The sequence below is a fragment of the Mus caroli genome, unplaced genomic scaffold (assembly GCF_978045245.1).
Source record: "Mus caroli unplaced genomic scaffold, Mus_caroli_1 scaffold_7, whole genome shotgun sequence".
NCBI classification, from domain to species: domain Eukaryota; kingdom Metazoa; phylum Chordata; class Mammalia; order Rodentia; family Muridae; genus Mus; species Mus caroli.
The window spans coordinates 19,231,196-19,255,322 of NW_028227262.1; the positions used below are offsets into that span (position 1 = coordinate 19,231,196).

General features: G+C 37.1%; 1 pseudogene; it reads left to right on the forward strand.

Moving 5' to 3' along the window:
* The first annotated feature begins 3,031 nt into the window (after positions 1-3,031).
* Positions 3,032-11,856, forward strand: LOC147003790 (natural killer cells antigen CD94-like; annotated as a pseudogene).
* The last annotated feature ends 12,271 nt before the right edge of the window (positions 11,857-24,127 follow it).

Consider the following 24,127-nt stretch of genomic DNA (forward strand, 5'->3'; position numbering starts at 1 on the left):
ATGAATATCTGTATGTGAATGTAACTGTGTATATGTGTCTGTGTGTGCGAGGGTGTGTATGTGTCTGTGTGTTTGTGAATATATATATGTGTGTATACATTTTGATGATAGGAAATACTTTTAGAGAACATATTTTGATAATCAATATATACTCCAATAATATTATGCTTTTATCTATAGAAAATAATATTAGTCAAATGTTTAGCTCATCATTTGTTAGATGTTTTAGAATACTTTATATTTATTTTAATTTAATAAAGTTGGTAACAGCAAAAACTAAAATATAATTCCTTGTCTTTGGCTGTTTGCCATAAATTTTATTTTTATATATAATTTCTATGCATGTAATTTATACATATCATTTATTTATCATGTACGAGGTACATATTGTATGTATCAGAGGATTTGATAATACTAAGAATTTTAAATGTAAAAGTAGATAACTTTAAAAACAGAGAAGCAATGCATTACTACAATTACTTACATGCTAAATTTAAAACCAATTTTCTATTTGCTGTTAAGGGGCTGGAGAGATAGTAAGAGAGCTTGGTGTTTTTTCAGAACCCAAGTTTGGTTTTCAGTAACCAAGTCAAATGGCTCATAGCCTTCAATAACTCCAGCTCAGAGGATCCAATGTTCTTTTCTGGCCTCTTGGGAAGGTACATATATGTGGCATACATTCTCACAGACATGCACATGAACTTGCTCATGCACAGACACATGCACATACACATAAAAATAATTCTAGAGAAAAAGTATGCTATTAAATATTCATTTGTTAAATGACACATATTGATTTTCACAGACTGAGCTGAGCATCATGCAATGCAGTAATCAATACCTAATGAGCTCAGAGCATGGCTCATGACCATGTCTATAGACCTGTGCCTGGATGTAAGGAACCTGCCTGGAGAATTCTACAATGCTTCCTTATTATTACTTATGTTGTAAACTGACTGCTGGAAAGAATCCCTTAATTCTTACATGGGGAAGAAAAAAACACAAATTAAGTCAAAAGCGAGTCTACCTTCAAAAAAGGCTAGAAATTTCTAAAATATTTCCTCTGAGTTAATTAGTATTCAAAGCTAGCTCAGTATAGTCTGCATTGCTATTCATTATAAGTAATAAGATTATCTGGACCTGCACTGAGTGGTTGAAATTACTGGCTAGAACTTACTTGCTCTTTGATGTTTCTGCTTTTCCAACAATAGAAAGCTGTTGCAGGGTTTTTTTTTTTTTCAATTCTATAAAAAATAAAAATTTTTCCAGACAGGATATATAAGCACATACCTCTCCTACTTTTGATCATTTATAAAACTTAGCTGTTAATTAGTTCCCATATTCATCAAATTCTGAGATTATACCTTCTTCAAACTCACTAACATCAAGATTTCAAGAAACAAATGTTTCCTGACACAGGTTTTGTTTCTTACTCTGAATTGACACCAAATTGGAAAATGTTATCCTGACTTCCTTGAGACTTTTGATATAGGAATGCAGACTCAGATCATAGACTGTCCTCTGCTATCATTACGCTGAGGCAGTGACAAGTACCAGTAAGCCCCTCCCAATGTCTCTGTGCAGATAAAAGACTAGCAAAGCTAGCTCATCGTAGGTCTCAGCTAGCTTCCAGACCATCCCTGCTGTCCAGCCGGTGAAAACCAAAAGTAGACTCAGGAAACATCAGAGACTGTGAGTGTGGGATGGGGATTGTGCTCTCATGCTGTCTGGAACAAAGGCATAAAGTGGAATGCCATAGGAAGCTGGATAGAAAGTTTGGAGGGCTTTGAAGGGTTGCCAGAGAGAACTGACCTGAGCCTGCACACTCATATCCAGGTTTAACTTCATCCCAGAGGTGACATAAGACTGGATCATAATGAGCATGTATTTAAAAATTATTTACCATGTAATGTGCAGATGATTTTTTAACTTATCAGATAATTTAGAAAATATTTATTATTTTGTAGACATCCTAAATAGGCATTATTTCCTCCACTGTGAATCTAATTTCTTCAAATTCCAGAAGAATCACATAGCTAGCTACTAATGCATATGTCATCAGTAGTTTATTTTGAATTTATCCAAATTATATTCTAAACATGACTTTTATGAGATGCATTAAAATATAACTGTAACTAGGCTACCTTGTCAAGCCTCAATAGAAGATGCGATGCACCTAACCTCACTGCCAGTTAATGTGCTTGGAGGAGTAGAGAGAGAACAAGCTGTAATGTAAAAATAAATAAATAAATAAATAAATAAATAAATAAATAAATAAATAAATAAATGGAAAATATGAATGCAACAAGATTTTAAGTACTTCTTATGAGATTAAGAATTTTTCAATACTTTTCTTTTTGCAGATCTGGGGACCAAACCCAGCTTTCAAATACTTGTTAATTTGTCTCTCCCCAACACCTATTTTTTTTGTAAAGTATAATCTTGTTAAGGCAAAAACTGTGTCTCAAATGATCATATTGCTTTAGGAGACAAAGAAATTAAAGTTCACAAGATTGGGATATCACTGTTTCTTTTGATAGATTTTGTTTTCTAGAAATATTGCACTCAGCCTGTAGAGCTCCAGGGTTTCAAGCACATACTTCTAGTGCTGATAACCTGGTTTTAGTGTTGCCCATCTGTACTTTCTTTGATTGCCTGCTCCTGTCTTGGAAGAAAAAAGTTTTTGTTTTTTTTTTCTTAGTAGCAGTTATTAGCTCAGAATAAATTGTTTTCTATGGATTCAGACTCTTCCCTTGATTTCTGGTGAAGGGAGCTTATTTTACACATTTTTAGACTTGCTTGGATGAGTTAAATTTTTGAATTTATGTATATCCACAGAATCTAAGGAATGTCTATTATTTGTTGTCTAATTTGTGGAACACTATTTTATTAAATATGTTATCTTAAACTAATAAACATTTTTGAAATAATTCTATTGGTGGCTAAAATTTAGAAATAAATATGCATTATTTCCACATACTTAGATTCATATACTTGTAAATGTTTGCTGTGCTCCTTCTTATAGCAGCTATCAGAAATGAATGAGGAAAGACCAACATCTGCAGAGCTAAAATTATCCCTGAAGAGTAAGAAGAACAAAAACCAGTCCACTCAGAAAAAGAGAGGTAACATTTTTCTACCTGACTCTGTATGTGTATGAGTGTGTGTGTGAGTGTGTGTGTGTGTGTGTGTGTGTGTGTGTGTCTGCCTGTGCGTGTGCATGCATGCATGCACACACAGAAAACATAATATCAAATATGAAAAAGATAAACTCATATTAGTCATGTTCATATATATTTGATGTTACATGTCTGTCTCTTTCACATATTGAAAAATATTTTTATGGGTGAATAGCCAATGAGAGGAGATCAAATCACAAACCTCATTCAAAAACATCTATTCTGCTCTAATTACAAGGTTTTCTTGTTTGTTATGTATCCTGCCTGTTGGTCTCATGCAGAATATCCATGGCGCAGAACTGTTGTGATCCTGGGAACAGTATGTCTTTGTCTTCTAATATCAAGCAGAGTCAGGATATCTGAGTGAGTATGATATGTAAATATTTTATGGGAATAATGAAATAATAAACAGAATTACAACTGTTAAACCTGTGTAAGTTTTGAAATTCTGTAGACATTCTAGCAAGTATGGGTATTGGTGATACTGATGATGGTGATAAAGATTTTAGTAGCATCTTATATTTCTGCTTTTATGATATATAAAAGAATATACTGCTATAATTACATAGAAATATCATGAGTAAGTATAATGCAGATTGATAAATATATACATATGTATAATTTATATATAATTTCAATGTGTAAAATATCAGTGTACTTCTTAAGTTGGGTAGATTGTTCTTTCTTTCATGTTTATAATTCAATGTATTATTGAATTGACTTCCAGTCACTCAAGAGTCACACAAGAGTCTAGAGAGATGTCTCAGTGATTAGGAGCATTTGTTCTTGCAGTTCTTGCAGTGGTTAAGAACACAGCTCTAGTAGGATGATGGTTCAGTTCATAGCACCCATGTGATGGCTCACAAGCATCTAGAACTCTGATTTCAGGGGGATTTTGTTGTGCCCAGCTCGGACGGCAAGGAAGACACAACACGGTCAGATTCTTCTCAACAGCCTTTATTGCAGGAACACCTCGATGCTGCTGAAGGGACCCCGGGAAACCAGGGAGAACTGCTTATATGCACCCCAGGACAGGAGAAGGCTCCGTGGTCCCCTGGGGTTGGTCAGTCTGCTGGCACCTAATTTGCATGCACCCACTCGGGAGGGGTTGGCACCAGATTCAGGCTAGCACCTTAGCAGTGATGTTGTTTACCACAAAGGCACACTGGAAACCGGTGCCATCTTAGAGTTGGCTTCCTACAGGATTTAACTTCTGGTATTCAAGGACTCTGAATGGACATGGTGTACATACATATATTCTGGCAACACACACACGTAAAATAGATTAAATGAATAAAAATTTAAAAGTCAGACAAATGCTTAACAAAAGACTTCATTAAGCAGGATATATGCTGTAGGAAAAGTGAGCAAGTCATTTAATAAAACTTGATATGCATGTGCACTTCAAGTTCTCAGCTTCCTGCAGAACCACTAGAACCACAAGGCAGACTAAACCCTTTGCTCCATGAGCACAACACCATTTATCGATTCTGATACATCTCTAATCAGTTAGTTTAATTGCTTATTTAGTTGGTTTTGATGTTTAAACAGGATCCTTTCTGGTGGCCCTGGCTAGCTTGGAACTCACTGAGATCCACTTGCCTTCAGCCCCTCTATCCCCCAGTGCTAGGAATAAAAGCTCAGTTTTCTTGCCTGGCTGAAGGTTTTTAATAATTTCTCATCTTCTTGTCTTTGTCTCCCAGTGAAGAGATTAAAAGGCTATAGTGATACATCTGGCTCTAATCAATTTTAAAAATTGTACTCTTTAATTCCTTTAAGTAATCTTTTTCTATTTGTTTAAAAACATTTTGCTATAAAGTATTTGGTTTATACATTTAATAAATAACTTTGTTTATCTCTCCTGAGTCAAAAACTATGTGTATCACCAATCATTTTTTAAAATGAAATGATTGCAATTATAAGGGCATAAAGAGATTTTATGTGAGTGGCTTGTAGCATCTCAATGTTAAGAAAGCTTCCTGCTGAAGACAGTAATGTACGTTAAATAAGAAACAAGAATTAGGATACTGACAGAGAAAACCCATCTAAGTTGAGTGAGCTGCACGAAAACGGAACAGATTTAGAGACTCATAGACAGTTCCAGGTTAGTGGAAGAATAAGTTAAATGTAATCTTGGACATTCAAATTGCTTATCAAGGGGTGTTTGCACTGGGACAAGGAACTTTAGAGTTCATCTGGAAGCCAAATGAAATAAGAAGTTACATGGGCTGATAAGGCCTTAGGAATGGGCAGGCTCAGTAGATTGGAAATGGTTGGGGATGTGAAGGAAACTGTTTCAGGAAACAAATTCAATGACCATGATTGTACACGCTAGCATCATGATAGAATTATTAAGTCATACAGGGAAATATAGGAGGAATGGATGAGATACAGAGGGACTAGAGTGTACTTGGTCAAGTAAGGGAGGGACAAGATGGAATCAGTGACTTAGCTTCATGTCAGGCTCATGTATCTGTGCAGGCAAAGTATTAAATGTTAGAGAAAACATGAGAACACTAACCTATGATATGACATCTATCGAGAGACAGAAACAGAGACAGAGAGAGAGACAGAGAGAGACAGAGAGAGAAAGTAATGGCAAAAATTAAAGATTCAGGAGCATATGGCACATCAATGAACATAAACACAAATCTTAGGTTTGAGTTAATTCTTTAAAGTAAGCTGTTGTCAATAGGTTCAGAGCATCAACACACACATGAGATTAAGATAAATATCTAGATTAGAAATATTATTTTTGTTGATTTGTGTTCAGCAAATTCATGTAGAGTAAATTCATGAAACCATAATAAAATGAGATGGAAGGCATATCATAAAAAAAATTCAAAACCAAGGGGAAATATAGGAGGAATGGATGAGATACAGAGGGACTAGAGTCTATCATATTGTTGTTCCACCTATAGGGTTGCAGATCCCTATAGCTCCTTGGGTACTTTCTCTAGCTCCTCCATTGGGGGCCCTGTGATCCACCCAATAGCTGACTGTGAGCATCCACTTCTGTTTTTGTTAGGCCCTGACAATGTCTCACAAGAGACAGCTATTTCAGGGTCCTTTCAGCAAAATCTTGTTAGTGTATGCAATGGTTTCAGCGTTTGGAGGCTGATTGTGGGATGGATCCCTGGATATGGCAGTCTCTAGATGGTCCATCCTTTCGTCACAGCTCCAAACTTTGTCTCTGTAACTCCTTCCATGGGTGTTTTATTCCCAATTTGGAAGAAGAGGTATGCTCAGTGAACACAATTTGTCTGTGGAGGTGACTATGGAGCAAACAATGAAACACTAAATATCCATGTCTTTAAATGAGTCTGTGGATAATGGTTGCTTTTATTTTAAGGAAAAGGCTGCTGTATGTGTCAAGGAGGATGGTCTTGCTGTGGAGAAAAGTGTTACTACTTTTCAGAAGCAGAAAAGACATGGGATGAGAGTGAGGCATCCTGCAAAGTCCTGGGTTCTCATCTCGCTAAGATTGACAGCAGAGAGGAGCAGGTGTGTGCAGTGTTGCGTGTGTGTTTTACAAGAAGTATGGTTGTGCAATGATAATAATCTTTGTTTCTATGCCTTTCTCTGCTGCTTAATGGAATCACTTGCATATGTTGGTACAGACTTATCTGAAAGAGAGATGAGCACAGATATTTAAAAAAAAATACTCCGGAGGATGATTTTATATCACAAGAAATAGCCCTAGTGTGAGGATCAAGGGGCAATTCTCTGCCGTTTTATTTGTTTTTCCCCTTCAGTTTTTATAGAGCAGATCATTTATCATTAATGAAAGCTACTCAGAAAAGCTAACTTTGATGATTCAAGTGGTCCAAAAAGGCAACTATTTTTGAGTTCTCTTCATTTGCCATCAGGACTTGGAAAAAAAATGTGCTTCCAGGGTGAAACATGATCTCTGTCATTGAACATAGGAAAAATGGGATTTAAAATAACGACAAAAAAATACAAGGTAGAATCATCCAGCAGAAATATTTTTTTTTTTTACATGTAGCTCAGGATGACAAGAATTTTTATTGTTCTTTGTATGCAAATGTGACACATGTTATTAGGTCCAAAGATTATGAATGAAAGGGTCACTCTAGGTGATTCTGTAGATTTATTTCCAACAATTCAAGTTATGCACTATATCCCAATTTTATGTTTACTTTTAGAAATGTTTCTAATAGTTTCCTATGGCATATATATATATATGTATATATATATATATATATATATATATATATATATATATATATAACACCATGGTTATTAACGTAACTATTTTATTAACTATTTTATTAAAATTCATTTATTTTAGTAATTATTGTTTGAATATCGAGTTCTGTGCCATAGCAACTACAGCCAGCTTTGCTTTTTTTATTTATTTATATATTTTACATTCTAATTGCAGCTTCTTTCCCTCCTTTGCTCCCTGTTCTCTCTTTCCTCTCCCCACCACTCTAAGAGAAATGGAGGTCTCCCATGCATATCAACCTGCCTATCAACGTGCAGTAGGACTAGGCACACCGTCTACTATTGAGCAAGACAAGGCAACACAATTAGGGAAAAGGGATCCTGCTCCTACTGTTCGAGGTCCCACATGAAGACCAAGCTGCAAATCTATTACATATGTGTATAGGGCCTAGGCCTGAAACATTCATGTTCTCTGGTTCATAATTCCCTCTCTGAGGAGACCTATGGACCCAGGTTAGCTGATTCTGCAGGTTTTTGAGCAGTGTCCTTGATCTTTTTGGTTTCTTCAGTCCTTCTTCCCCCTCTTCAATAAAAGTCCTTGGGTTCTGCCTAATGTTTGGCTGCAGATCTCTTGCATCTTGAGTGAAGCCTCTCAAATGACAGTTATTCTAGGCTCCTGTCTACAAGTATAGCAGAATATCATGAATAGTGTCAGGGGTTGGCTGTTTATCATGGCATGGGTCTCAAGATTGGCCAGTAATGGGTGTCCAGTTTCCTGTACCTACACTTAGAGGTTGATATGAGTCACCAAATTCATGTGCTTGGAATCAAACCCAAATCCTCTGCAAATAGCAACAAGTACTCTTAACTGCTGAGCCATCTCTCGAGAAGCTGCACGTGATGCATTTTATCATTTCTTATTGTGGGTTTTAGAGAAAAACTTGTTAGACTAGACATTGCCTGAGGAGCCTGTGGTTTGTTTCTCTCATGGACCTTGTGAAGGAAAGCAGGATTTTTGATAGCCTAGAGTGGAGAAAACATGGTCCTAACAGACAGAAGTAACAACATGGTGTCTTGTCATAAGCAAGTAAAGTTTTGACTCTAAAGAGAAAGGAGATGGCTTTTCCTGGACACAGGTGTTAAGTTTCTGGGAAGGGAGCAAGGAGCACTGAGGCCTTCTGACAGGACTGAAACAAGTATTACCTCATGGTAATATAGTGGTAAGGCCTGAGGAAAGGAAAATAATATTAGGTGGCCTAGGAAGGAGGAAGGAGTAGGCCCTATTCAGTGGCACCATAGTCACCAAAGTCCCAGGGAAAAGAGATGGGGTCCTGGTCAGCCTAGAGAGGAGGAAATGTCTTACACAATTGATGTGAGGTCTACATCTGCATTTTATACCTAGAAGATGTATGTAAATGAAAAAAATTATGGTTATAAAACTTGTGTGATTTTAGAGTTATAAATATATACTTTAATATGTTTCTATGATGTCCATGCATTTTTCATGTGTTGCAAAATTTTTCTTGTAAACATTAATTACACTGCAAGATAACAGAGACTCTGGACTATGTAGACTCTCTTTCTCTGAGAGAGAGAGAAAGAGAGAGAGAGAGAGAAAGACAGAGACAGAGAAACAGAGAGACAGAGACAGACAGAGAGAGATGCTCAGAGAGGAAAATAAATAAGAGAGGAAAACAAATAAAAGTATATCACTCTTAGCAACAAAATTAATGGCCAGATGGTTCCCTGACTATGGACTGAGATCATTCCCCCAACCCCTGTGACTAGCTCTACCATGCCACCAAAGACTGCTCTGGCTTTTCCTTTTTCCTCCTGTCTCTCTTATTGCTGCACATGGAAAACATGAGGCAGTTTTAACACAATAACACAATTGCTGGACATAGAATCGATTGCCCTAAACTTATCAGCTATCCTGTATCAGAATTCTGCCGTGTGGTGGAGGCTGCTACTTATTCTCACTGTCCCCAGGCTTTACGTTGGTGTTCATGCTTCTCCCTCCAAAGGCTGACCAAAAAGTCCATCTCCTTTTCATCGCCACCCCCCTCTTCTTCTTGAGACTTGGAAATCCCACCTTTTTAGCTTCATCCAGCAAGTATATTCAGCTGTCTTTATTGACACAGTCAAGAACCAATTAGGGAAACAATACATTTATCTAGTCACAGTAATTTCCTTTTATGTCAATATTCTCAAACTTACCTTTTGTGCAATACTGTTCTATGTCTTCTCTTTGTCTAACATAACTGTGGGAGTAGAAATATTACATAATAGGGTATATAATTTTTAAAATAATGTCCCAGTACTCTTCAATGTAATATCAATAACATTAGTAAGAATATTCCTCTGATCATACCAACCACTGAACTTCTCTTGTTATTCTATCTCACTTGAAGTAATTAATTGGAAAACATAATGCTAAAACTTTAACTTGACTCCCTTGATTGCCATAGGCATGTCTGTGTTTACTGACCTAGATATGCGTGCAACTTAGCAAGTACAATTTCTTGGTTTTTTTTCCACATTTTTTCCTATAGAACAAATTTCTTCATGCTAACATACAAATATTTATTGTCCTTTAAATAACTACAAGGATCTCCAAATCTGAGGCTTCTTTTATTAGTTTCTAAAGTATCTTTTTATATTGAGAAATAAACTTAGTGTAGCTGGACTTTGAACCTGATGTATGATATCTATGATGATAATAATGGTATTACTAGGAATACTAAAATTCTAATTTTCTTTTTTTTTTTTTTTTTTTTTTTTTTTTTCCAGAGCGGAGGACCGAACCCAGGGCCTTGCGCTTGCTAGGCAAGCGCTCTACCACTGAGCTAAATCCCCAACCCCAAATTCTAATTTTCTCACAGAACTTTATTCAGTCACAATTGAATTACAGCTATTGGGTTGGATTACGTAAAAAAGGAAGCCAGTTCCAATGGGTACACCATAAGGATGCAAAACTATCTTCAGATTTGTAAGTTATTATTTCATATACTTAATTAATAGCTGATTTATATTTTATAGCCTAAGGGAAGAGCCTTAGGCTACCTTTAGTTCACTATTACTATATTTAGAAACTTATGCAATATTAAGGCCGAATTAAAAAGACTTGTGCATGTCACATTTATTTCCTCAGATGAGGGGATGAGATGAGAGCCATACTCAAGATGTGGAAGTATATGGCTTGTGCTGAGCCCAGAGCGTTTCATTTCTTTCTCTGTTCTAACTAGCCCTAGACCCAGGCCTGGAAGCTTCTAGAATCTACAATCTTACTCTTCCAAGCTGACTGATTCAATCCAGCATTTCTTGGCTTCTGAATGAATTGCTCCACTTGGCTTCGAACTAACTTGGGCTTTGGCAATATGTTCCAATCTTTTGGTTCCTTCTTATTCTATAGCTTAATCTGTCTTCACCTGTCTCTCTTTTGTTTTCTCTGAAATCTATCTATATAAAACTGTGATACATTCCTCTCTCTCTCTCTCTCTCTCTCTCTCTCTCTCTCTCTCTCTCTCTCTCTCTCTCTCTCTCTCCTCTTAAGTGCCTCTCTTTGTTGTGCTTAGCTCATGTGAGTTGGCTATAACTTATCTGTGACTCATTCTGTCATATTTTATATGATAGATTCTCTGATTCATCACTTTCTCTGCTCCTCAAATAGACATAATTTTAAAACAAGACTACTTTCTTAAACACACTATCTTTTCTTTTGTTGTTTTGCATTAATATCTGTAATAAGGGCATGTCTGTATTCCAGTCCCAGGGATTAAAGTTGTATTTTTCCAATGGATTACACAGACATAGAAGGTCTTTGGATGTGGTCCCTTTCCACAACACCCATGTTGCTGGATTAAAATTCCTCTGCAATGAACAAAGAAGACTTTCTTTCCATGTACCTTTAGTTTTTCTATTTGTTATTTTATTATCATTTGTAAATGCCCATGCATGCTTCACACATGTCTGTGCACCATGTGACTGCCTGATATAGAATAGGGCATTAAGTTCTCTAAAACTGAACTTACAGATCACTGTGAGAAATCATGTGGGTGTTGGGAATTGAAACAGGCCCTCTGGAAGAGCAGTCTAGAGCCATCTCTAACCTTTCTGTTAATAAAAAAGACACTAAATCCCTATAGTAGTTATTACCATTTAGCAGCTATCATCAGAGTGTTGTAGTGTCCACTGAAATAAAGAAATATTTATGGTTTTAGGTTGTGAGAATAAAATTATGCCTAATGAGTGATATTTCTAAAATAACCTTTCTTTTTCTTTTCCCTTTCTCTTTCTTTCTTTCCTTCTTTCTTTCCTTCTTTCTTCCTTTCTTGTTTGACACAGGGATTTTCACACAGCAACACATGTAGCAGATGCAGAATGTGGATATATCAATCCAAGACATCTCAACCTTGTTCCATGTCATAGATATTTCCACTACATTTGTAAAAAGAATTTTACCTGCCCAATGACTTAAGAGAATTGGTAAAAGCAGTTTTACTTTTTTTTTTATTCCTTAATGGCTATTAGTAAAATAAAAGTCATCCAAGTTGATAAACTCCACATGACTTATGAAGACTTATTCTCCTGAAGCAAGGACAAAGCACAGATTTTAAGATAGTAAATGAAACAAATTCAAGAAGTACATGGATATATATATATGTGTGTGTGTGTGTGTGTGTGTGTGTGTGTGTGTGTGTGTGTGTGTGGCAAGGATCAGTAAATGGAAAGAAATGAAACACTTATTTTGGTGAAAAACATTACATTTATTTCTCTTAATGTAGAAAATTTTAATTCAGTGTGAACATTTTACTTATATTGTTTGAAATACAAAAGAAAGTCTTCCTGTCGCCATCTATACCCTGTAGCTAAGGCTGTCCTACAGCCCTCTGTACCCAAATCCTGCCTAGAGAGAGCTGCTCTCCCCAGGAATGCTGACACACCCAATGAAGGAGTTACAGAAAGGATTGAAGGAGCTGAAGAGGATTGCAACAATATCAAGCAACCAGACCCCTCACCCACCCTCAAGCTCCCAGGGACTAAATGACCAACCAAAGAATACACATGGTGGAACCCATGGCTCCAGCTGGCTATGTAGGAGAGGATGGCATTGTCTGGCAGAGAAGCCCTTGGTCCCATGAAGGCTTGATGTTCCATTGTAGAAAAATGCCAGGGCCCTGAGTTGGGAATGGGTAGGTGGGAGGGGGAGCATCCTCATAAAAGCAGGGAAGATATGATAGTGGATTTCCAAAGGGAAAGTGGGAAATGGGATAACATTTGAAATGTAAATCCATAAAATATCCAATGGAAAAAATAAATTAAAAATACAAAAGAAAACATTTTTTTTCCTGTTACATCTCCTTTCCTCTTGTCAAATTCAAATTCAAACTAAATTTTATATATCATTTCTGGGCTTTTATATGGATATCCATCACTTGTAAAGAAAGTACTACAAATGCATAAAGTGTAGTCTAGGTTTGTTTGTTTGTTTGTTTGTTTGTTCTTTCATTATGTAGCTTTAGATAGCCTAGAACTCATGTAGAACAGGCTAACTTGAAATTGGCAGTCCCCTCACCACCACCACCCAGACTCCTCAATGCTTGGATTGAAGTGACCCCCAACTTCAATTTTGCTAATCAGTATTTAGGCATTGCAGACTGTTTCTTGTAGGATATAGGGAGATATTGACTTTTTGGAAGCATCTATAAACATTATGCTACTAAGAGATGTGTCAAAAATGCACTATTCTTATTACAATGGATATTTAGTCTTCTTCTAGAATTTACAATTACATAAAACTGGGACTGAGTTAAAATTCACACAGTTTTATGTAGAATGGGGAATGTCTTCATGGTAAACTTCTGCCAATACAATTACTAAACCAATATTTGGTGTTTTAGTAGAGATTTAATAACTATCATTCACATTGACCATGCCTTTAACATTCTCAAAAAAATCACCAATATTTTGTTTGTCACATTTTAAACATCAATATAGCCAGATGTGGTGGAGCACACCTTTAATCCCAGCACTGGGAAGGCAGAGGCAGGTAGGTTTCAGAGTTAGAGGCCATCCTTTTCTACAGAGTGAGTTCTAGGACAGCAAGGAGGATACAGAGAAACCCTGTCTATAAAAACCAAAGCCGAAACCAAAACCAAAAAAAATAAATAAATAAAAAATCAATATATTGTCAATACATTTTATTTCGTTAAGAAAATATTTTCCCCAAAGAGCTATTTTTCATTACTATAAAAGAATATTCTTTTATTAATTTGTATGGCATTTGTTTGAGAAGTTACTGCATGTCTGTATGAATTTATGCTTGAACAAAAAGGCTTGCAATTTTAAATTTTTTCAACAGTTTTAAGTTCAAAACAATACATTATAAAACAATACATTAACTGTAGGTAGTTATGGGTAGTCGGTAATTTGATACATGTGTATAATGTTTAACAATCAACTGAGAGTGAATACCATTTGTCATTTCTTTTTCCATTATTTTTATTTACATGGCATTCCTATCACAGGCCCCCTTTTCTCACAGTCCCACCACTGCAAATTTCTCCCCCAATTACTCCCTCCCCTTCTAAGAGAAAGAGCTCAGCCCCTGTATGCTTTTTGCCTGTGAGTTCCCATGGGCCCAGGTTACTTGACTGTAGGTCCTTTTGTGGTGCCCTTGATCCCTCTGTCTTACTCAATTCTACACCTTCTTTTCCACAAGATTCTGAAGCTCTGCCTGATGTTTAGCTATGGGTCTCTGCATCTGTTTTCATCAGCTGTTGAATGAAGCTTATCAGGAGACATTTTTGCTGGGAGTTCTCTTGATTTGCATTTCCCTGATGACTAGGGATTCTGCACAATTCTTTAAGTGTTTCTTAGACATTATAGATTTCTTTGTTGGGAATTCCCTATTTAGCTCTGTACCCCATTTTTTCATTGGATTACTTGGTTTGTAGATGAATTTCTTGGATTCATTATATAGTTTGAATATTAGTTCTCTGTCAGATGTAGGGTTAGTGAAGACCTTTTCCCATTCTGGAGGCCGTCGTTTTGTTCGATTATGTTGTCCTTAGCCTTGCAAATGCTTTTCAGTTTCATTAGGTCCCATTTATTGACTGACTGTTGACCTTAGTACCTGAGCTTTTGGGGTTCTGTTCAGCAATCTATCTCTTGTGACAATGATTTTGAGGTAGCTTCTGTCTTTCTATTTTATTAGATTTAATGCCCAGTTTTATGTTGAGATATTTTATCAGCTTCTACTTGAGTTTTGTCCAGGGTGATAGATATGGGTCTATTTGCATTCTTCTACATGCAGACAGCCACATAGACCAGCACCAATTGTTGATGATGCTTTTGTTTTTCAAATATAAATTTTTTGGATTCTTTTTCAAATATAAAGTATCCATAGGTATGTGGATTTATTTCTGGGAATTTTATTCTAATTCATTTATTAACCTATCTGTTTTTATGCCAATACCATGCAGTGTTTATTACTATTGCTCTGTAGTATGACTTGAAAGCATGGATGGCGATACCTTCAGAAGTTCTTTTACTGTATAGGATTGTATTAGCTATCATGAGTTTTTGTTGTTTTTGTTGTTGTTATGTATATGAAGTAGAGAATCACTCTATCAAGGCTTGTAAAGAATTGTGTTGAAATTTTGATGGAAATTGAATGAAACTGTTGATTGCTTCTGGTGAATGGCCATTTTTACTATATTAATCCTACTTATCCATGAGCAGGGGAGATCTTTTCATCTTCTGATATCTTCCTCAATTTCTTTCTTCAGAGACTTGAAGTTCTTGCCGTATAGATCTTTGACTTCCTTGGTTAGAATTGTTTATATTTATAAAAAGCCTTAAATAGCACTAGAGCTGGGCAGATGTCTACCCTATATGCTACTAAAATCTACTTCCCCATCAATAACCCCACTCTATTCAATTGGCCATGTTTTCATGACTCACCTACACCATGGCATCTTCTCCTATCTCCATCTTCTCCCTTCTTTTCTACTTTGTGGTCCTGCCTCAGACTGCAAGCCCAGTGATGAAAACTAGTCTATCTTTCATCTGCCCAGCTATAGGCTGTAGGCATCTTTACTGACCAATCAGGAATAACTTGGGAGACAAAATTGAGTAACATAACTTGGGTCTATGTGAGAATCTCTTTATACCTAGAGGCAACTTGGGTCAGTATTTAGCATTACAATACATAGCAACAGACCAAACCTCAACATCTTACTTGTGAATTTGATTTACATTTCTTTGTTGGTTGATTGCATTTTTTCATGTAATTATTAGCCATGTAGAAGTCTGCTTTTCAGACATTTCTTATAAAGCCTCAGGCCAATTTTGAAATAATTTATTTTTGTTATTAAGTTTAAGAATTCCTAATGGATCTTGGCCCTTAACCCCTTAACCAAAATAATGTGAGAATATTTCCCACTACAGCTGCTTATTCTGTACAATTGTTGTTTTCTTTTCTTCAATTAGATCATACTTGTCTGATTTCACTTTTGCTGTTTACTGAGTGGACCTAATATTAATATATCCATCATTCTCAATCAGGTCTATATATGTAAAGCAATTCCTATGGTTTATATGGAATTTCAAAAGTTCTCAAATACAAGGAAGATAATGGTAAACTTGTCATGTTTCTTAATTTAAACATAAATAATAAAAGCAATATCAATTAAGTCAGTATAGTACTGGTTTAAAATCACATATACAGATAAGCAGAATGAAATATCTAGAAACAGCTGTGTTCAGGTAATTAAAATAATTTGATTAATTTTTAGAGAAATGCATGTAACATATTTTGATCATATTTAATTCCTCAGTTCTTCTCACATTTTCAACACTTCTCTATGCTCTACTTTGTGTCATTTTTCCTTTTAAAATATAACCAAATGAGTCCAGATTGAGCTGTTCAAACACTGGAAAGCTGTAAACCCTCCAAAGGCCACCTACTTAAGGAAGCCCCAGAAGCTATCAACTGTTTAAAGAAAGAGACCTTGGGAGCGCCTCCCCCACATAGATTGTTGACTGGCTAGAAAATGTACAGGCAGCCACAGGTGCTTTGAGTTCATGAGTGTAGAGGTCCTGTCTGGTCTAGGAGACGCTGCCTCACAGCAGTCCTTCTAACCTCTGGCCCTTACAGTCTTCCTACCCTCTTTGTGATGATCCCTGAGCCTTGGAAAGGAAGATGATATAGGTATCCTACTTGTTGCTGATCACTCCACAGTATTTATTGTTTTAAAAAGTAATTGATACACTACTCTACATACAACTAGGTACAATATACTAAATGCATATAACATGTAATGGGTATATCACACCGATGAATATTTCTGTCTCCACAGACATTTATCCCCTCTTTATCAGCATAACCTATTACTAAAAATATTCCAATATTGTACTAAGTATACTTTACCTCTTTGTTCATACCTGAGCTATATGTAATACATATTCTTTCATCATAATAAAATATGTATAAGTAAAAATATCTCAAGAACAGATTTGAGAATAATTAATTCAGCAAATGCTTACTGGGTATTTGCTTTATGATAGACATATGTCCAGGCTCAAAGAATACCTGAAAGTGAGAAACAAAGTAAGAACACGTCAATGAAAATCATTGAAAGTCAGGGCAGATCAAGCCAAAGGAGAGAAGGAAAAAAACCTAAGAATGTTCTCTGAATGATCAGACTTGGCCTGCAGAGGACAACAATTGCAAGGCAGAAGAGGGTCAAATGGAAAGAAGCAATTTCAAATCTCTTCAGGGGAAGGGTGGTAGGAGAGTACCAGACACAATCACACTCAAACACACACTCTCATGTGAACACACAGACACACAGACAAACACAGATGCACACACACACACACACTGCACACAGCACACTTTTCCCTAAGTCCTATTAAGGAGCTGCATTGCACTATTTTGACAGAAGAGGATGCTCTTTTGAACAGTATCCTGCAAAGTTCCCAGACATCCCTGTGCATTAAAAGAATTTTAGAAATCAGTGTGAACTTATGATAAGAACAGAGAAAACAGGAATAAAAACTAATTATTCATTTATCTGTTTTTTTAAATATTTTTATTACGTATTTTCCTCAATTACATTTCCAATGCTATCCCAAAAGTCCCCCATACCCACCCCACTATTTGGCCCTGGCATTACCCTGTACTGGGGCATATACAGTTTGTGTGTCCAATGGGCCTCTCTTTCCAGTGATGGCCGACTAGGCCATCTTTTGATACATATGCAGCTAGAGTCAAGAGCTCCAGGGTACTGGTTATTTCATAATGTTGTTTCACCTATAGGGTTGCAGATCCCTTTAGCTCCTTGGGTATTTTCTCTTGCTCCTCCATTGGTGGCCCTGTGATCCATCCAATAGCTGACTGTGAGCTTCCACTTACGTGTTTGCTAGGTCCCAGCGTAGTCTCACTAGACACAGCTATATCTGGGACCTTTCAGCAAAATCTTGCTAGTGTATGCAGTGGTGTCAGCGTTTGGAGGCTGATTATGGGATGGATCCCTGGATATGGCAGTCTTCAGATGGTTCAGCCCTTCGTCTCAGATCCAAGCTTTGTCTTTGTAACTCCTTCCATGGTTTTGTTCCCAATTCTAAGAAGGGGCAAAGTATCTACACTTTGGTCTTCATTCTTCTTGAGTTTCATGGGCTTTGCAATTTGTAACTTATATGTCGGGTATACTAAGTTTCTGGGCTAATATCCACTTATAGTGAGTACATATCATTTGAGTTCTTTTGTAATTGGATAACCTCACTCAGGATAATGTCCTCCAAGTCCAAACATTTGCCTAGGAATTTCATAAATTCATTGTTTTTAATAGCTGGTAATTCATTGTGTAAATGTACCACATTTTCTGTATCCATTCCTCTGTTGAGGGGCATCTGGGCTCTTTCCAGGTTCTGGCTATTATAAATAAGGCTGCTATGAACATAGTGGAGCATGTGTCCTTCTTACCGGTTGGGACATCTTCTGGATATATGCCCAGGAGAGGTTTGCGGGATCCTCCGGTAGTACCATGTCCAATTTTCTGAGAAACCACCAGACTGATTTCCAGAGTGATTGTACAAGCTTGCAATCCCACCAAAAGTGGAGGAGTGTGCCTCTTTCTCCACATCCTCGCCAGCATCTGCAGTCACCTGAATTTTTTATCTTAGCCATTCTGACTGGAGTGAAGTGGAATCTCAGGGTTGTTTTGATTTGCATTTCCCAGATGATTAAGGATGCAGTTACATAAGGAAAATTTCACACAGTGTATAATGTACTTTGAACACATTTCTCATCTACCCAAATCATTTAAACTTATGACAATTCTTACACACATACACGCATATGCATTGTGTGCATATGCACACAATTACTCCTGCCTTCCCTCATATCCTAGAAAACACAGAAATGTATTATGAAACTACAAACTGCGTTAATTATCCCAAAAGAAATAGAAAATTCACATGGACCAAAATTTCACAAGGACCAAAACATATAAACCAGAAAGAAACATGATTACTTCTTTCTTTACCATCACCCACCTACTATATATTCTCTTTCATCTTAATAGCTACAACTCTCTTTCATCTTTGTAGCTACAACTTTCCTTTAAGAAGTACCTAGTGTTTCAGTCCTCTTCAACATTATTTCTGACATAAATATTGATTAAATGTATGTTCATCATCAAACAAAAATTTTCTGAATACATAAACATTATATCATTTCCTATATCAACAATCTCTTGCCTCATGTGTTTTATATATGTTAGTTCATATCACATGGCAAGCCTGAGACATTACTTTTAGATAAGGTTTTTTAATTTTCTTAAAGTATTTTATTTATAATCCAGGTGTTGCCTCCCTTCCATTTCCCCCCTCCCATAGTGTTTTATTCCATTCCTCCCCCACCCTGTTCCTGAGAGGATGCTCACCCACCACCAGGCCTTACACATTCCTGGAGCCTCAAGTCTCCCTAGGATTCAGTGCATCTTCTACTGAGGCCAATCTTCTGCTTATATGTGCCTGGGTCCTCCAACCAGCTTGTGTATGCTGCCTGGTTGGTGACTTACTGTCTTGGAGTTCCCAGAAGTCCAGGTATAAGAAGAACAGACTGCTGGTCTACTTATAGGGTGACCCTTCTCTTCTGCTTCTTTCATCCTTCCCTTAATTCAACCATAGGAATCCCTGACTTCAGTCCATTGGTTGGGTGTAAGTACCTGCATCTGTCTCAGTCAGCTGCTGGTTGGACTTGCATTAGATCTTCTAAACAGCATCATTTTATGGCTTGTGCTTTTTGTCTCTGTGATCACAGTATCCCTGGCATTTGAATACCCATCCTGAAATCTATAAAAAGATGACCTTTTCTAATATGTTTTCAGTTCTACTTATCTGGCAACTATAGATGTACAAAACCTCAGAAAAAAAAATCAGACCAACAAGAAGACAGATGTTCATAATCAAATGTTCAAGATTATATGTGGTGGATACAGTGGCACTTACAAAAGATACTAGAACTCAGAAATTTGAGGCAGGAGGATTGAGTGTTTGTGGCCCTCATAATGTATACAGTGAGGATATACCTGAGTGATGTTATATCTCTTATATACAACTTGATAAACAAAAGTAGGAGCTGAGAACGTGCAACTGAGGAGTGAAGAAATCATTTCTAGTCCAGGGTTTCAGAAAGAAGGGCAACACAGTTTAAGAAAGTTCCCCAGCCTTGTTGTTTGTTTTGACAATGACAACACACCATTGCAACTTTGTGAGTTTTCCCCCATAGACAACCACAATTCCCTATTTATTAATACTTTGTCCTCATCACAATTTACCTCCTCCAAAAGATGGAAGTTTATAGTTTATTCTATGAGAAAGTTATTTTTTCAGGATGAAAGTATATCTGCTTTTTGAGTATTTTGATGATTAAATCTGACAAATTAAACATTTAGTGCTCTGTTAAATGCTTGATTTCATTACAGCTCATATACTAATGGATGCATCTTTTAATGAAAATTCTCAGATCAGAGGTAGGTTTATATCCTTGAAGCATCACTACATTCAAGCCATAATATTTTCATTGCCTCTGAAAATTTCTTCTTGCAGGGTAAAAGGCCAGTGGAAAAATCACCCTTCCCCTGGCCGGACCTCAACCCAAGACTTGAAAATCCATACCCCAATGACTCAGGGCTAACAGCCAATCAATACTTCCGGCCGTGCTGTGTAGATCATGGGGTATGTTCTACTGGCTCACTGAAGATCCTCCAAAACTCCTATATCCCTGCCCTCTCCACCCAGCATGCTGCTGTCTCTCTTCCTGCTCAGAGGCAGTCCCATTATGTGTTCCTTCACAATGAGTCTTTTGTGTGTTGTTTGTTATGTGGTATGATTTTGTGGTATTCCTGGGCCTCAATTTCTAAAATACCCTTGTGCTGGAAAACCCTTTCACTTAGGACTCTGTTTGCATTTTAATAAAAAAAAAAGTTAAATTTGAGAGGGATTGGTGGTCTGATTTTGTCATACTTTGAATTGCTTTAACTATTATATATTGAGTGCATTTCTAGCTAAAAGATAAAATATTTTTCTTCACATATATAAAATAGCTTGGGTTCCGGGACTCCGTCGAACTTAGGAACTTAGTCTGCACAGGTGAGAGTAAGCACCACAGAGGCAGACAGCTTCTGGGATAGGCGGGAGCCACAGAGCTGCTGAGGCAGCACCCTTTTGGGGCCGCAGACATCCTGCACCCTCCCAGCTGGAAGTCAGTGGTCTGCCCTGCACAGGAGCCCTCTGCCTCAGGAGCAGGGAGCACATGTTGGACCCAGGACTCCACCGAACTTAGGAACTTAGTCTGCACAGGTGAGAGTGTGCACCACAGAAGCTGACAACTTCTGTGACCTGCCAAAGCAACACAGCATCTGGAAAAGGTCCTGTTTTGGGTCTTCTTCTTCGGCCAGGAGGAGGTCCAAACACCAGATATCTGTGCACCTTCCCTGTAAGAGGAGAGCTTGTCAGCAGAGAGTACTCTAACCACTGAAACTCAGAGGAGAGAGCCTGTCTCCCAGGTCTGCTGATAGATGGTAATCAGAATCACCAGAAGAACAATCTCTAAACAGAGACAACTATAATGACTCCAGAGATTACCAGATGGTGAAAGGTAAACGTAAGAATCTTACTAACAGAAACCAAGACCATTCAACATCATCAGAACCCAGCACTCCCACTTTGCCCAGTCCAGGGCACCCCAACAAACTTGAAAAGCTAGACCTGGATTTAAAAGCATATCTCATGATGATGGTAGAGGACATCAAGAAGGACTTTAATAACTAACTTAAAGAATTACAGGAGAACATTGCTAAAGAGTTACAAGTCCTTAAAGAAAAACAGGATAACACAATCAAACAGGTAGAAGTCCTTAAAGAAAAACAGGAAAAGACAACCAAACACATAGAAGTCCTTAAAGAAAAACAGGAAAACACATCCAAACAGATGATGGAAATGAACAAAACCATACTAGACCTAAAAAGGGAAGTAGACACAATAAAGAAAACCCAAAATGCGGCAACACTGGAGATAGAAACCCTAGGAAAGAAATCTGGAACCATAGATGCGAGCATCAACAACAGAATACAAGAGATGGAAGAGAGAATCTCAGGTGCAGAAGATTCCATAGAGAACATCGGCACAACAATCAAAGAAAATGGAAAATGCAAAAAGATCCTAACTCAAAACATCCAAGAAATCCAGGACACAATGAGAAGACCAAACCTAAGGATAATAGGAGTGGATGAGAATGAAGATTTTCAACTCAAAGGACCAGCAAACATCTTCAACAAAATTATAGAAGAAAACTTCCCAAATCTAAAGAAAGAGATGCCCATGAACATACAAGAAGCCTACAGAACTCCAAATAGACTGGACCAGAAAAGAAATACCTCCAGACACATAATAATCAGAACATCAAATGCACTAAATAAAGATAGAATACTAAAAGCAGTAAGAGAAAAAGGCCAAGTAACATATAAAGGCAAGCCTATCAGAATTACAACAGATTTTTCACCAGAGACTATGAAAGCCAGAAGATCCTGGACAGATGTTATACAGACACTAAAAGAACACAAATTCTAGCCCAAGCTACAATACCCAGCCAAACTCTCAATTAACATAGAAGGAGAAACCAAAGAATTCCACAACAAAACCAAATTCACACATTATCTCTCCACGAATCCAGCCCTTCAAAGGATAAAAAAAAAAAAAAAAAAAAACAACAAAACAAAAAAAAAAAAAAAAAAACAATACAAGGATGGGAACCACACCCTAGAAAAAAACAAGAAGGTAATCCCTCAACAAACCTAAAAGAAGACAGCAACAAGAACAGAATGCCAACTTTAACAACAAAAATAACAGGAAGCAACAATTACTTTTCCTTAATATCTCTTAATATCAATGGACTCAACTCCCCAACAAAAAGACATAGACTAAAAAACGGCTACACAAACAAGACCCAACATTTTGCTGCTTACAGGAAACTCATCTCAGAGAAAAAGATAGACACTACCTCAGAATGAAAGGCTGGAAAACAATTTTCCAAGCAAATGGTATGAAGAAACAAGTGACTTCCAACTCAGAGTCATCAAAAAAGACAGGGAGGGGCACTTCATACTCATCAAAGGTAAAATCCTCCAAGAGGAACTATCAATTCTGAATATCTATGCTACAAATACAAAGGCAGCCACATTCATTAAAGAAACTTTAGTAAATCTCAAAGCACACATTGCACCTCATACAATAATAGCGGGAGACTTCAACTCATCACTTTCACCAATGGACAGATTATGGAAACAGAAACTAAACAGGGACACAGTGAAACTAACAGAAGTTATGAATCAAATGGATCTGGCAGATATCTACAAAACATTCTATCCTAAAACAAAAGGATATACCTTCTTCTCAGCACCTCATGGTACCTTCTCCAAAATTGACCACATATTTGGTCAAAAAACAGGCCTCAACAGATACAAAAATATTGAAATTGTCACGTGCATCCTATCAGATCACCATGGACTAAGGCTGATCTTCAATAACAAAATAAATAATAGAAAGCCAACATTCACGTGGAAACTGAACAACACTTCTCAATGATACCTTGGTCAAGGAAGGAATAAAGAAAGAAATTAAGGACTTTTTAGAGTTCAATGAAAATGAAGCCACAACATACCCAAACTTATGGGACGCAATGAAAGCATTTCTAAGAGGAAAACTCATAGCTCTGAGTGCCTCCAAAAGGAAACTAGAGAGAGCACACATTAGCAGCTTGACAACACACCTAAAAGCACTAGAACAAAAGGAAGCAAATTCACCCAAGAGGAGTGGATGGCAGGAAATAATCAAACTCAGGGGTGAAATCAACCAAGTGGAAACAAGAACTATTCAAATAATCAACCAATCAAGGAGCTGGTTCTTTGAGAAAATCAACAAGATAGATAAACCCTTAGCCAGACTCACTAGAGGGCACAGGGTAAGCATTCTAATTAACAAAATCAGAAATGAAAAAGGAGACATAACAACAGATCCTGAAGACATCCAAAACACCATCAGATTCTTCTACAAAAAGCTATACTCAAGAAAACTGGAGAACCTGGATGAAATGGAGAAGTTTCTAGAAAGATACCAGGTACCATAGTTGAATCAAGATCAGGTTAATGATCTAAACATCCCTATATCCCCCAAAGAAATAGAAGCAGTCA